Genomic DNA, 15,640 nt, shown 5'->3' with positions numbered 1-15,640 from the left:
TTTGGAAGATTCCTACCCACTGCCTATGGCCTACAGTCATTAAGGATGCTTCCTGCAGGGATGTGTATTCAGCTGGTGAGAGTTATTGTAAAGAATGTTGGTACCTAGCAGTTGGAGAAGCCTATATAAAAAACGATTTCTCATCACCTGTTGCTTATGTGTAAGATTATTTTCAGAGGATGTCAAAGCCTCTCGCCTTCACATCCCCACATTTACCTATGTTTAGATCAGAGGGAGTTAAACAGCCTTTATACATATGTATCTGTAGGGCTGCAGGCAAGATACAGCTATTTCTTTGGCAGCTATTTTCTTTCTCTAATGGACGAAGGTTTCACAACTGTGATCAAGGATGTCTGTAGGGGGTAACTGTGGCTTGCACAGGCATGTGCTTTGGCTATACAGGAGGGAGCTGCTCAGCAGCTGTCCTGCAAACTGCTACTAAGTGACCATGTGGGGCATGCAATGCACAAAGCCTTGGTGTGTGTGTAACTGATCCTGAGCACTGTTGTGCTCAGAGGGAAAGATGGTTTCCTGGCAGCTCCTGCCGCTGGACTGCACAGGCATAAGGTTACATAAAGTCACGGGGTTAATTTTCCAGTTGCTGCATTAAACATCTGGAAAATTGCTGTCTCTTCTCCCTGCACACCTCTCCATGCTTCTTCCCAGCTGTTGTCAGGGACGCGGGTCGGCGCCGGCAGCTGGTCTCGGCCGCGTGTACACCCATTGGGACTTTCCAGGCAGCTGCTACCTCTCGCGTGCCTAGGCTTCGGGTGGGCAAATGGAGAAAAGGAGAGCGGGTGGGAGAGACGGGACACGGCGAGGAATACCTGCTCTGCAGTTGCGACTTCTGGCGCGCCCTGTCTCCCCCCCCCGCCCCCCAATTCCTCTTCCTCCTCCCTTCCCAGCCCACGCTGCTGATCTCGGCGCTGCCATGCCTTGCAACCGGGCACACGGATAACAATAACCAGCTGTTGCGTGTGCACGCAGGCGTGCGGCTGTTTCCCAGCCCCTGTTAAAGTGTGTGCGTGTGTGTGGAGGTGTGTGTGTGTGGAGGCGTCGTTGGCGTGAAGGGAGCGTGGAGATCTCCAGCTACGGGAGCACCCGAATCGGGCCCCACAAACCCCACCTGGAGAGGCGGGGAGGCGGCCGGCGTCGTCCCTTCGACCTGCCAACCGCCTGGCCTCCGGGATCACTCTCCAGGCACGTCCCGCCCGCCTGCTCTTGATCCATTTCCCAGTGACGCGGCTGCGGTAGCGACGGCTGGCAAAGCCCGGCTTCTTCCGCCGGTTATCTCCAGTACCAGAGCCGGCAACCTCTGCTGGCTCCCCAAACCCGATCGGGGCTTCCCCGCGGGTGAAATCTCCATTGCCCCACGGTGGAATCGGACTTTAAGGTGACCGACGGCTTGAACACTCCGCGGGTTGAGGGGGGGGGGGGAAGCATAAACCGAAGACGGGCACCATTTCAGGGGAAGAAGGGTGTGTGTGTGTGTGCGCGCGCCTTACACACACACACACGCACGCAGAGGTACGCAGGCGCGCGCACAGCGTGTTTCTCTCCCGATTGAAGTCCTCCCCTCGGCGAACGGCAGGAATTTGAATGAAGAGTGGTCCTCCTCCTCCTCGATCTCTCGTTGGGATGCCAAGCCTGAACTTGGGGGAAGCGTCGCTTGCGGAGAAGCAGGTAGGCGGCCGGAATGGTTGGGTGGGTGGTGTCCCTCGAAGCGGGGGTCTCGGCGCGAAGCTGGAGATGCAGCCGTCCCAACTCGTGTCGGCCAGCGTCGGCGTGTGCGCGTTGCCTTTTGTAAAAGCTCGGGGAGTGGGCGGAAGGGGGGGGCGGTGGAGGGAGAGGGAAAAAAACGACGCGTCTCCCTCCTCCCTGCCTGTCCCCCTGCCCTAATCCCCCTGCTGCCTAGGTGTGGAACAAAATAGGCGGAATGTAGGCGGAAGGTCCGGGGGCGCGATCCAGGCGAGGGAAGAGTCGGGCTTGCAGGAGGGAGAAAGAGGAGGAGGAGGAGGAGGAGGAGGAAGGAAGGAAGGAAGGAAGGAAGGCGAGATTTGCCGGGATGCGGGCAAGCTGAGCGATTTCCTTGCTTTCTCAGGCATGGAGTTCCGGATGGACCTTCAAGCCTGCTGGGCGCAGCTCCCTTTGGCTCGCTTTCTTATCCCGGTCTCTGCAAGAGCATTAGCAGCAGGAGGGGAGGAGTAGCTTTTCGATTTTTTTTTTTAATTTGCAAGCACGGTTGTGGCGGCGGCAACAGGAGGGGGAGAAGGAGGAAGCGAAGCCCATCCACGCAGCCTCCTGCCTCCGCTTCTGTGTCATCCCAGGAAACTTTGGCAGGAGCGCTTTGCGGAGCCCGCGAAGGCTGGTCGTGGGCTTTCCCCCCCCCCTTTGGGCGGAGGGGCGATGCGTCTCCCGTTTGTCCCGGGTTGAAGGGAACCTTGCGTGCAGAAGAATGCCCTTCTTGCCTGCCCGCTTCTGTACCCAAATTAAATGTAAATGAAACGCCGGCGCCTCGTTTCCACACGGAATACAACCGGCCTTTTCTACAGGAGCATTACACTGGAGTCCTGCACTAGAGCATGCAAGTTTCGAGGGAATTCACCCTGCATGATGTCTGGTTGTGCTGGTCTGTGTGTGTGAGAGAACAGGTGGATCTGTCCATTTTGTATTTAAGCAGCAGCAGCAGCTCAAAGCCCAAAGCTTCTCAAGGAGAACCCAAAGAACTGGATGGAGGGAAGAAGCCACACAAGGCAGACATTAGTGGAAATAGCGTAGCAATTGACTGTTGAGTATGCTGTGGCACACACCTCTCTAGGTTGCCGTGGATATGTGTGCATTCAAGACATGTATGTCTGTATATATATATATGTATATATATATATGAAATGTGTCTGTATGTCTGTATGTATATATATATATGAAAGAGAGGCAGCAAATACATTGGTTTTTCATCAAGGATGGCCAGGAGCACAGCATGAAGGATTCAAACCATCCATCTCAGGAGCTATGAGCGCTGTCTATTGTATTTATGAGCCCAGGTGTATGGTCCAGGAAATCCTATAATCCCGTAATAAATCTATATTTAATCTTCTACCCAGTAAGTTTTGAGGATCTGTGGATTTGAGCAGGGAGAAGCAAAGAAGCGTCAGTGCAGATTAAAAGGCACACACATAAGTGTGTTTCATTTTATACATGGGCTTCAGCTATATCTGCAATGGGTTACATTAGCCAAGACATTTGATCCATGCTAGAAGACAGTAGCCATGGAGGCAAAATGCCCCATTTGCCCCGGGTACCATGATATCATCTTTCCGCACTTGGGCTAAATGGTTTGCAAGGCATGGCCCCTCCTGGCAAGTCTAGGAAAAGTGCCGCTTGACAACAGTGGTAGCATTTTTAAGCCAGCCTTATTTGCATGCAGCATGCATTTTTAAACAAGAGCTCTCCTGGTCTTTCCATGCCCCACTCAAGTCTCCTAGCAGGCAAACCAGATGATGAAACCGAAGGAGATAGAGGTTGTGATGGGGTGTATGGATAGTATCTGAGAAAAGGAAGGAAGAACAAGGCTGCAGAAATTCTTCTGTCCTGGTTTGCTTGAAGGGCAGCGGTGACTGAAAAAGGGACCTTATACTAATGTTTTGTTGATTTTTAGAATTGTGAGAAATACTTCTTTTCTTTTGGAATAATTGTTCTTCTCTAAGTGTCTCCCAGCACCCCTCAAGTGATGCCCTCTGTATTGCTATACCATTTCTAGAATCTCCCAAGTATTGCCCCTCCTGTTTGGGAATTTTGGAACTTATAGTATAGTATACCAGATAACATAAAACCAGTCAGTGGCTGTTGTCAATTTACAGTCAGTGGATTGTTTGGTAATGTATAAGTGGTTTGTTTTGTGGAATGTTTGAAGTTGGGTCCACATTGTGATTCTAATGCTGATAATCCCAGAAAAAGTCCTCAAACTCAAAGATTTGATGATATGCGAAGATCACCTAAGGATAAACACAAGAACGTTTTCACATGTCTGTAAAAGGGGGATTTATTTTTATTTATAGATTTACTTTTGGGCATTCACAACCCGTTTATCAGCATGAAGAAGAATATTGATGTTTATCAACATTTGGATAGTCTTCATTTATTCTGGTATTAGCTGTACGACGTTCAACTCAGTTGTAACATTTTAAATTTCTCTCTTCTCTCAGAAATGTTTGCTTTTAAACAAGTACATTTACTTACAGCCTTTTCTAATAAAGTTGCAATCTTATGGAAAACTCTCGAATTGGATCAGCTTAGAGGCAAAGAGATTTATTTATTAAATTTATATAGCTGCCCCCCCTGCTAACAGGACTCTGGGCAGCTTACAAAATGAAGCATCCAGAAAATCAATCCCCCAAATAACTGCAAAAACCATTAAAACAATAGTCAACAGGAGAGAGAGAGCACCATTAATTTTCCTAAAAGTACAATCACTTTTGGTTTTCCACCAGGTTCATAGGATTCTCAGATGACAAAGCTATATCTTCCAGAAGGCCAACAAGGTCAGCGCCAATAAATAAATAATGAAAAGAGGTTGATCATTACCTCTATGTGCAATCAACAGGGGCCAAATATATAGGGCATCCGCTCTCTGTGTCTGACATCTTACATTTCCAGCATGCTGGCTGGAGAATTCCGGGAGATACAGTCCACTCAACTTAAAGCTGCCTTGGGCACTTAAAGCATGATTGACAGGGATACAAGTAAGGACTTTCTCCTGGGTGCTTCCCTACTACAATATGAATTCCTCTTCAAAAGAGACTGGATTGGCTCAATTCATGTTGCCTTTCTCCCAACAGATACAGTTTTTATTCAGATAGGAATTTGGCTTTATGTAGATTTGCCCACTCAAATAGTCTTAATTTACAGCATGTTTCTTTCTTCTTCATATTTGGTTTATGTTTCATTATAAATCTGTATTTTAGAGTTAATTGCTTTAAACAATATTAGGAATGGAAGGGTAGAACGTACATGAAGTAACTTGGGGTTTTAGCAGTATTTTTCCCCCTCATGATATCTCCATGATGTAAGACTTGGAAGGAAAGATGCATCCTAAACAACGACAAGCTACACAACAGAGCAAGGTTTAGAATTTGATGTTTTCTATTCTAAGCCCTGTCCTGGGAAGCCCTGCAACATTATATTTACTTTCAAACGGTTTTATTCAAACAACTCCCCCCCCCCTACATTAACTGGGTTGCTACAGAATGCAAGCATTTTGCAGAAGATTTTTAGATAATTTCTAAACAATCCTCTACCACAGTTCCTCAGCCTTGACAACTTTTAAGATTTGGCTGGGGAATTCTGGGAGTTGAAGTCCACACATCTTAAAGTTATCAAGGTTGAGAAATCTAGCATCTGGGTAGGACTGTTGTTAGCTGCTGGTTTTCCAGTACTCAGTAGGTTACACTGCTGCATCTGGCCTAGGCTCTTTGTAACTTGGTCTGATGACTACCATGCAACTATTAGGCCATCCTTTTCTCTTTTGGGAGTCAGGGAACAATCATATTGGCATAAATTGTGCTGTCTCCATTTTAACACATATCTGGAATGGGGTTGTGTTGTGTTGCTGTCTGTACAGTTGGAACACTGTTAGGAAAAGAGATTGGTGCCTGATAAAGAAACTATTATTCTGAGAAAGTGTACGCCAATAGGTAAACATTCTTTTGAAAATGCAAAATATAAACCAGTTTGTTCAAAGTTCAACATATAAACCAACATATAATTCAACTTCAGTCCAAAGTTCTGGACTCACTTGGAGCCCAAATAACACTGAATAGCCAGCATAGAGACTAGGTAGGAAGGGTTGATCTCTCAAAAGACATGTCCCAAAGGTACTTTTTCAAGAGGCAACTGAACTTTCTGGTTTTTCTTTGAAGACATTTCGCTTTTCATCCAAGAAGCTTCTTCTTTGCTTCTGAGAAGCTAAACGTCTTTAAAGAAAAACCAGAAAGTCCAGTTGTCTCTTGAAAAAGCACCTTTGGGACAGACATGACCTGAATAACTGAGAATCTCCATAGACAACCATGACCTGGATGACTGAGAATCTTCATAGACACTCAAAAGCCATTCTGAGCCAACTAGAGTTGAGCTGTTTATCAACCTATACTACACTGCCCCAAGGCTCCTTCTAAATGTGCCCTAGATTGTTTACATGGAAAATTTTGGGATAAGAAGGAAAACACCCCTAGTATACCAGAATACAACTGACTACACACTGTCTTGAGGAATAGGCTGGTGATAAAATGGATAATATATTGTGACATTTTTTTCTACAAAGATATGATAGGGCATCTTCATGCTATGACAAGTAGAATATGTGGATGAACCCTGGAACACTGTGGAAAAGTATAAACATTCTGAAAACTCTCAACACAATCTTAAATAAAGTCATTGTGAGATATTAAAATTGGGTGTCCTTGGAGCAATGCCGCTTCTTGCAGTTGTCATTATTGCCATACTGAAGGCTCTCCAGAAAGAATTTTCTTGAGAGATGCTTCAAACCAAGAGTTTGCTCTGATTTAACACTAGTTGAATCTCTTGTTGTGTCAGTACATTTGGAGGGTGCCAGGTTGGGAATGTTAACCCGACATACTCAGCCATCTAAATTAATACTAAGACTGTCTTTTAAAGAAATGCATCTCCCACTTTCATGAAATACTTTCTAAATTTTTTTAGACAGACAGTTTCATTGTCAAAATAATATTAGTTTATGGTTCTCTATGTTCAATACAAAGACACGATTGAGTCTGGTGATGTATGGGCATTGCCAGTAAGTAGCATTTTATTATCTAGAAATGGTTTCTAACTACAAGCTGAAGTGCCATAGAGAAAAGGTTACCTTCATATTCCAAAGCACTGGCTTGCTACTCAGATGCAAGAAAAAGAACAAAAAGGCTTGCAATGATTTAAAAACTATACATTTATTATGATATAAGTGTTGAAGAATTACAGGCCATAATAACAACTTGGTTCTATCAACACTGAACTTTATCAGTGAATACTAAATAGCTTTAGTGCAAAGATGTAACTTAATAGAGCTGGGACATCTCCTGAGAAACATGGAATTGTGGAGGAGCTAGTGAAGATTTTTGTTAGCACTCTTGGTATTATTTTTGCTTAATGCATATAAAGGATCTGAAAATTGTCAAATACTAAATAGATGCTCATTCCCTATCAAATACATATGATATCAAAAGAAGGAATGAAGGAAGGGAGGGAGGGAGAGGGAAGAGCAGGGGTGAAATTCAGCAGGTTTTTGACAGGTTCTGGAGAACCAGAGGAAATTTTGAGTAGTTCGGAGAACTTGCAGATACCACCTCTGGCTGGCCCCAGAGTGGGATGGGAAATGGGATTTGCAGTATCCTTCCCCTGCCACGCCCACCAAGCCACGGCCACAGAACTGGTAGTAAAAATTTTTTAATTTCATTACTGGGGAAAAGTACAAGAAAAGGAGAGAGAGAGCAAGGAAGGATTGGGTTAAGTGATGGATAAAAGCAAGTTGATCTCTTAACTGCCATACAGGTTTTCCTTGGAAACAAGGATCCTGACAGACTCTTGGATTCAATAAAAGAGACTAGAATTCAATAGAAGAGAATTTACAATATATAGCTCAGGGTTGAGCTGTGAAGCCTTTGGTGCTCTCTGAGCTTGGCTGTTTGCTTGCAGACATTTACCTAGTCAGGTAATGAAATGTCTGCAAGCAAACAGCCAAGCTCAGAGAGCACCAAGGACGCTATGACTCTTAGATTATTTACAGATAGAATTTCCTAGAAGCTCCCATCAAAATGCATCGCGCAGCTCTCCAGTATTTCCTGAGATGTGTGCACGCATTTGTGTGTGAGAAGAAAAAGTACGAAATTAATGCTGGAGAATAATGGAAACAGTCATCCCCAGCCCCCCTCCTATGATCCCGTTTAACATTCCATGTAGGAGTTAGGGCAGTTATGCAAAAAAGTATTCCTAGAAGCACCTTGGCTTTCTGGCTGCCAGCAAAAACCAGGGTGTGCTTTCGGTTTAATAACCCCAAGGCAGTGATCATGAAATGAATATTCTTTTATTGATGACTGAAATGGGGTTTTCTGTGATTTATTTTCAGTTTTTAAAATTAATTTCATTTGCAATGACCTTGAAGGAGAAATATTGCAATGGTTACATCTGGGGTGCTTTCCACCTCTTCTGAGACTTGTAATTACTGAACAGAGATAAATAAAAACATACCAAATGTGAAGTGCTCCTGTGGACAGAGTGATGAATTTATGTTTGAGTTTAAGAAAGAATAGTTTGGTTCTTTCCTTTTTCTGGATTTTCAGTCCTGTAACTCTTGTATGAATAAAGTAAAATGCTGGAAACCTATTTTGCATGAATATTGTGATGGAGAACAAAATAAAAATATGAATTATTCTGCACATTAAAAATCCTTCATGAAGAAATGCCCTCCTTCTCAACAGGCAGTGGGTTAAGCTTCAACGAATAACTCTGCTCATTGGAGGATTTAAGCCGGCAATATTTTTTTCAGGAGGCACTTATTCTTGTTTCAAGGCCTGAAGTCAGCACTGAAGACTATAGTTAACAATTATCCAAGGCTTATTCCCCTGGCTATCATGCTCCATGGCAGTTTTAGGGGAAATCTGGACCAGTTTTCCACAATCCTGTCTGACTTTCAGATCTCAACCATGTTGCAGCAATGAAGACAGTGCTGTATAGTGGCAAGAGCTTTGGATTAGAATGAGAGAGGGGTCAAAAATCTGCATTTAACCATGAATATTGCTGGGTGATTTAGGACCAGTCAAACTGACTTTTCTTCGTAGTCCGTTCTGAGTAAAACGGGAGGGACAAGTAATAAGGATGTTGCCTTTAGATCTTTGGAGGAGAGGGATATTATAAATGCCACAAACCAGTAAATGAATGTGCATGATTTGATCCATTATTGCAAACCCTTCAAAACTGATATTGCAGATTTTTATGACTTGTCTCAGCCACAGTTGATGTGATACCGTATTCCCTCTTTTCCAGTAGCTATTTGCATTCTGCCAGAGGCAGAGGTGTTTGTGTGAACAGGGCATGATTTGACTGTCAGCATCAGGACATATATAATGATTTGCCAGTCTGAGATGAAGGACAATCTAATGGTTCATAGGAATTACCTCCCTTGGTGCTATCTTCAGAATACTATGCACAAAGGAAAGCAGATTAGAGTAGATAACCTTTGGTAATGGCTCTGAGACATAAGAATGCAAAAGTCTCCTAAACAGAATTGCCTGGTCATTGATATACAAGGGAAATGTCAGAGTTTCGATGTGAGCTAAATGACATTCATTACCATCTTCAATTCCCACTGATTTTAGCCCAAGTACTGTATATAGTCCTTTTTCATGGGGTGCATGTGTGCCTTTGAGGCAGAATTTTAACTCGTGATGACAGCCTGGACTAGCCCTCAGTATGTCTTTGGCAAAGTTTTTCAGAAGTGATTTGCCATTGCCTCCTTCCAAGGACTGAGAGAATGTGACTAGTCCAAGGTCATCCAGTTGGCTTTGTTACTAAAGTGGGACTAGAACTCCCAGTCTCCTCCGGGTTTCTAGCCTGATGCCTTAATTCCTACAAAAGGATAGAATCTTTGGGGAGGGAACAATCATTTTCCGTAATTCAAGCATCAGAAGGACTGCATGTTCTGGGCACATACTGAAGAAGTGGAGAGTATTGTTTTTTGCCAAATACTTATTGTGTATTTGCTCTAAAGGGGGAAACATGAAAGTTAAGTCTTTGTAATGGCTCCAAATTGTCTACCAATTGTTTACCCAGCTAAAAGTTGGTGGATCCTTAGAAATGTACTTGAGGGTGACATTTCAAACTGGATTTCTTTCTGAGCTAGATTGCTACATAAGTGTTGCTGGACTACAATGGCATTAAGAGTTTATTTATATTACTGGTAGTATTTTATGTTTGCATTAAAAGCAACCTTTTTGTTAAATGCATCATTGAAATAATGAAGATTCAGGAAGTCAGTGATACATTTTTGGTAGGACAGATGTATACAGTCTTTGAGCAAATATGCTGGTTGCAAACACATTGCCTGTTACTTCTATCTGTTGAATAGGAGAATGCTATTCTTCATCTTTACAGGTCCATCCAAATAGTACATTCCTTAAAGTGTGTATTTTGCATCAGATTATTCTACTCCTCAATCGGTTGGTTCTCTTCTTTTGTTCAACATGTATTGATGGCTTCTTATAAAAATTGTATGGAAGTATATGATTAGATATTATCCAAATGCAGGTAACTTAAAACTCTACTTCATCTGGTTTAAGTGCTTTGATTTTGGTCTTGAATATGACTAAAATGAAGATGATCAGCAGAAAACGTCCCAGAAAACTTTGAGTTTTATACTATGGAATTGCATAGCTGCAACATAGGCTACAAACAACAACCTTCAGTTCTAGCAGATAAAGCTGTCAAGCAGCTTGTCTATTTAAGATGGATTTGGAAAACATGTCTGTCTAAGATGGATTTGGGAAACTTCTGTATCCGGCCAAGACCATAACTCTGTTGAAGTTAGGGTACCCTTGAAAACTGTTCATTTTGTAATACTTTTGTGCTGAATAGTTGTTAGTATGCTGTATCAAAGTAACAGTTGTACATGGAAGTGTTCAGAACTAGATGAGCAAGACCCTTGCAACAAAAATACATTGTTGAAAGCCTGTTGCAATGTACTTTGAAGCCTCGATTGATTCCCTGTTCTCTACAATATATATTCCAAAGTGCTGTGCTTAACTTGGAACTTTCTAAACATCTTGTTATCTGGATACCATGGTTGCTACCACCTCTGTTGCTTCTTCTTCTATTGGATTTTAACAACATTATATAGCCCACCTGTGTTAACTTAAATACATAGACAAAAGAAAAGAATGAAAAAGAAAAGAAAATGACCATTTTCTTCCAGGTTACATAAAACAGAGACTTAAACTAGCCTTTCCTAATCTATAATTCTGCAGATTTGTTAAATTGATAACATGCTGTGGAGGGCACAATGTTGGGGAAACATGCTTTGGATGAAACTTTTAAGAGGGCAAATTCTCTGTATTAAAATCTGTAAAATGCAACATGGATATACTTTTAATATTAATTAATATTGATCCCTTTTGTGTATTTTATTTATACATGGAAATAGTGGAAATGTCCTAAGGATCACAGCAGAAATGATATCTATTGTGATTAATTGTATTTCCTTGGATCAACTGTACATGTGTGCAGATGGGGCACTGATACTTTAACCCATCTCTTTCCATCCATCTTTTGTACATATGGCTATCAGTGAGGCAAGATGCTTTATATTTCATCTAAACATCTAGGGGTTATTGCATCTGATTTCTGTTTGGCTCTCCTTTGACAAATTACTTTCTTAACTCCTTCCACCAACCTCATTTATTATAGCTATTAATAAAGCTATATCTCATTGTAAACGATGCTTTATAGAAGTGTTACAGACTATGTTCTGCTATCTGGACAAAATTGGTCTGATATGCAATAGATTGTATTCTAGTTTTAAGTAGCTAAACCGAACTAAACTGTTTGCTAAGATGGCTGACAGGTGATATGTATCCTGCCATAATAGAGCATGAACTTTGACTTGTATTTAATGCCTGATCATCACTGTTAGGCAACCTGCAAGTTCACCTATTGGATGTATAATTAGGTTTATTTTTCAAAGCCAGATTCACCTTCAGACAAAAGGGATATTTACTCGAATAAGGGTTTAGTATATTAATTGCCTTTTTACAGGATACCTCTTATTCAATACAGTACTCCATAATATAAACACACTTTTATACACTTATTCTATATAAAGTAAAGCCAGATGTGGGTGATAATTCAGCATATCTGAAGAGTGTCAAGCTATAAACATTTATATACTTGTTGAAGGAAGTTGGTAAAAGTCCTGATAGGTAAGCTCTTTAATGAGAGAGGCAGATGCATGTATAACATAGACCTTATGGGGCTTGGACGGAAACTTCTCCTCTTAGAAATTTGTTCATGTGGGTTTCAAGGGTGACACAGTGCAGCAGCTGTGGAGTAGCTATGGTTATCCAGGAAACTCAAGTGCTTGTCAGGTGTGCTACTCCACTGATAAGCGTAAGTGAGATTGAAATTGTGCTCTCGAAGTCAAATTACCACTACTGTACCTTCTCTTTAGTAGCCTTCTTATTTATGATGCTTAGTATGTAGCTGGGTTGGGAATGGAGCATCTCAGGTGACTTCAACTAACCTTCTTTGGATATGAAGTTGGGGGAAACTATGGAGTTTATGGTTACAATCACAACCATGGACCTGTGAGGGCTCAGCTCATTGTGTTAGGTCCATGATAGAGCTAACTTTTGTCTCAGGACAATAGCAGTGCAATCTTTGGTTGGGATGTTACAGGACTTCAACTAACCTTCTTTGGATATGAAGTTGGAGGAAACTATGGCATTTATGGTTACGATCACAACCATGGACCTGTGAGGGCTCAGCTCATTGTGTTAGGTCCATGATAGAGCTGATTTTTGTCTCAGGACAATGGCAGTGCAATCTTTGGTTGGGATGTTACCATCAATCCTTTGTTCCCTGTTGACCCTGGAGTTTTCCATGATTGTTCCCCACCAGAGGGAAGAAGAATCTATATGATGGGTCTTCCCCAGGTGCCAAATGAATCTGATTGAGTTTCAGAAGAAATGTGAGGTTTTTCCTGAGGCTTTGATACATAGTTTGAGGCCCTAGACACAATGGAATCAGAGTGTTACCATAGTTTTAACTAGAGTGTACTTGTGCTGACTTTCTCTGCTCATGATTCTTTAATCTGAGTCGTTAAAAGAATGCAAATGTCCAGCTGTCTGCAAGGAGTATAAATCCTTCTATTCGCCACCATCCAGTCAGAGCTGAAGAAGCTTCTTGGATTAGAAGCGAAATGTCTTCAAAGAAAAACCAGAAAGTCCAGTTGCCTCTTGGAAAAGCACCTTTGGGACTACATCTGGAAGGCATCAACACTGGGAAGGCTATCTTAAGGAGATCTTTTATTCCATCAGAATCCTTTCCTGTAAATATCATTCTTCCTGCTCTATTCATTCTTAGATTCAGAGCTATATTTGTTACATGGAAACAATATCTTTTTGATTACAAACTTCAAAGAGATATGCCAGGAAGGAAAACCTTGAAGTTGGAGCCAGATAATAGCTTTTCAGAGTGTTGAAGGGGGCATTATGTGATGCATTCACCTAAATTTTCCATGGTCTACACACACACACACACACACACACACACACACACACACACACACACACACACTTTTTTCAATCCTTTGTTGTCTTGGTCAAAGAGAATTTGCATGGGTTTAGAAGTATAATAGGTTCAGAGATGCACATCCTCAGTGACATACTAGCCAACTGGCCCTTGTCCTGGGTGGAATGGGACAATTTGCCACAGCCAACTTGCTGAAGGACAGCTCACCATGGGAAAATTTGCTGCAGGCCAGTTTAACACTTCTATTTAATTATTTAAAATAAGATAAAGATATTTTAATTTTTGGCATTCATATTTCACTTTGTCCCTCCTTTTGCATCCTTTCCTTGATGATTCTATTCCACTCTTTCTTTAATATTAGTGTAACTCTTGTCCCACAGTGAGTTTTCCCACAGTGTGTTGGCTGTGGCAAGTTGTCCTGCAGCGAGTTGGTCGTGGCAAATTGTCATGGATCCATTCTGGGATACAGCAGCAGCAGCAGCAGCAGCAGCAGTTTTTTTGAGTGAGAGAGGAAGAAGAATCCCTGCACTGACATATTTAAATCACTATTCATCCTGGTTTCCTAAATCAGCTCTTCTTTCTTTTCTGTGTGTCATGTCTCTACCTTGAGATTGTAACCTTGAGGGCAGAGTCTGTGTTCATAATTTTTACACAGCTACTCACAATTTAGGCATGACTAATTATTTTTGCACAGCACAGCTAGTACTGCCACTACAGCACCTTTCTATTTTTTAGGAAAAAGAAAAGTTGGTGTCTGTCCAATCTGTGATGGGTCTTGATTTTATTGTAGAATGTGTGTATATTTCTTCGAGATTGGTCGTGTATCTGGATCTATATAGAGACCAGCCTTCTTTTTGAAATGTTCACTAGTCCATGTCCAGTTTAAGGATAAAACACCCTAAAAAATGTGGGAACAACAGATGCCCTGAAATGATCCTACAGTAGATCTGGACAGAAAATGTCACCTAATCAAAACTCCTGCTGCTATACTAAGCTGCATTTTAATACTAATTGAATTCCGGTAATTCGTTTAAAATTTGCACGTATCCATAAATCAGCATGTGGAATTTGCCAAACGATCTCCTCTTCAGTGACATGTACATGCTATCCTAATGTCTATATATATGATATTAGTATAATCCCCTGAATATGATTATATCTATATCTATATCTATATCTATATCTATATCTATATCTGTATCTGTATCTGTATCTGTATCTGTAGCTGTAGCTGTAGCTGTAGCTGTAGCTGTAGCTGTAGCTGTACCTATACCTATACCTATACCTATACCTATACCTATACCTATACCTATACATCCATCCATCCATCCATCCATCCATCCATCCATCCATCCATCTATCTATCTATCTATCTCCCACTCCTCATCTTCAGGCTGGTGTCTTCGGCCTCCTGCCTGTGTGAGCAAAGTGTGATCAGAGCTGCCATCCCTCTATAAATACTGGTGGATGTGTGTGGAGTACCAATCTGCTTGCAGCAACAGAGCCGGCACTCCACACACCCCCACCAGTATTTATAGAGGGACGGCAGCTCCGATCACACTTTGCTCGCACAGGCACGAGGCCGAAGACATCAGCCTGAAGATGACGAGTGGGACCTCATCGAAACATCACCAAGATACTCTCAATCTTGCATGGAAAAGACCCGAATACACCAAAAATGCAGCAGGTATTGGTCTTGATTTTATTGTAGAATGTGTGTATATTTCTTCGAGATTGGTCATGAATCTGCATCTATATAGAGACCAGCCTTCTTTTTGAAATGTTGACTAGTTCGTGTCCAGTTTAAAGATAAAATACCCTATAAAAATGTGAGAACAACAGATGCCCTGAAATGATCCTACAGTAAATCTGGACAGAAAATGTCACCTAATCAAAACTCCTGCTGCTATACTAAGCTGCATTTTAATACTAATTGAATTCCAGTAATTTGTTTAAAATGTGCACATATACATAAATCAGCATGTGGAATTTGCCAAACGATCTCCTCTTCAGTGACATGTAGATGCTATCCTAATGTCTACATATGCTGTTAGTATAATCCCATAAATATGATTAATCTATCTATCTATCTATCTATCTATCTATCTATCTATCTATCTATCTATCTATCTATCTATCTATCTATCTATCTATCTATCTATCTATATCCCACTTGTCATCTTCAGGCTGGTGTCTTCGGCCTTATGCCTTGTGAGCAAAGCATAATCAGAGTTGCCATCCCTCTTTAAATACTGGTGGATGTGTGTGGAGTACCAATCTGCTTGCAGCAACAGAGCCAGCACTCCACACACACACACCAGTATTTATAGAG

At 41.9% G+C, this 15,640-nt stretch overlaps 1 protein-coding gene across 2 annotated transcripts in view; it reads left to right on the top strand.

The window, feature by feature from the left end:
* Window positions 1–1,062: 1,062 nt before the first annotated feature.
* Window positions 1,063–15,640, top strand: part of ELFN2 (extracellular leucine rich repeat and fibronectin type III domain containing 2) — a 162,405-nt gene continuing 147,827 nt past the window's right edge. Inside the window, exon 1 of one of the 2 annotated variants that reach the window (XM_087723158.1) lies at window positions 1,063–1,393. The gene's annotated coding sequence lies outside the window, so the exon portion shown is untranslated. Of the gene's footprint in view, window positions 1,394–1,432; window positions 1,684–15,640 lie in introns of those variants that run through there. The other variant, XM_087723157.1, reaches the window with a different exon arrangement.

This window comes from Thamnophis sirtalis, unplaced genomic scaffold (assembly GCF_051295495.1).
Source record: "Thamnophis sirtalis isolate CommonGarterSnake01/CBP01778 unplaced genomic scaffold, rThaSir2_p1.2 scaffold_9, whole genome shotgun sequence".
NCBI lineage: Eukaryota > Metazoa > Chordata > Lepidosauria > Squamata > Natricidae > Thamnophis > Thamnophis sirtalis.
This window is presented reverse-complemented; position numbering and strand designations above follow the sequence as displayed.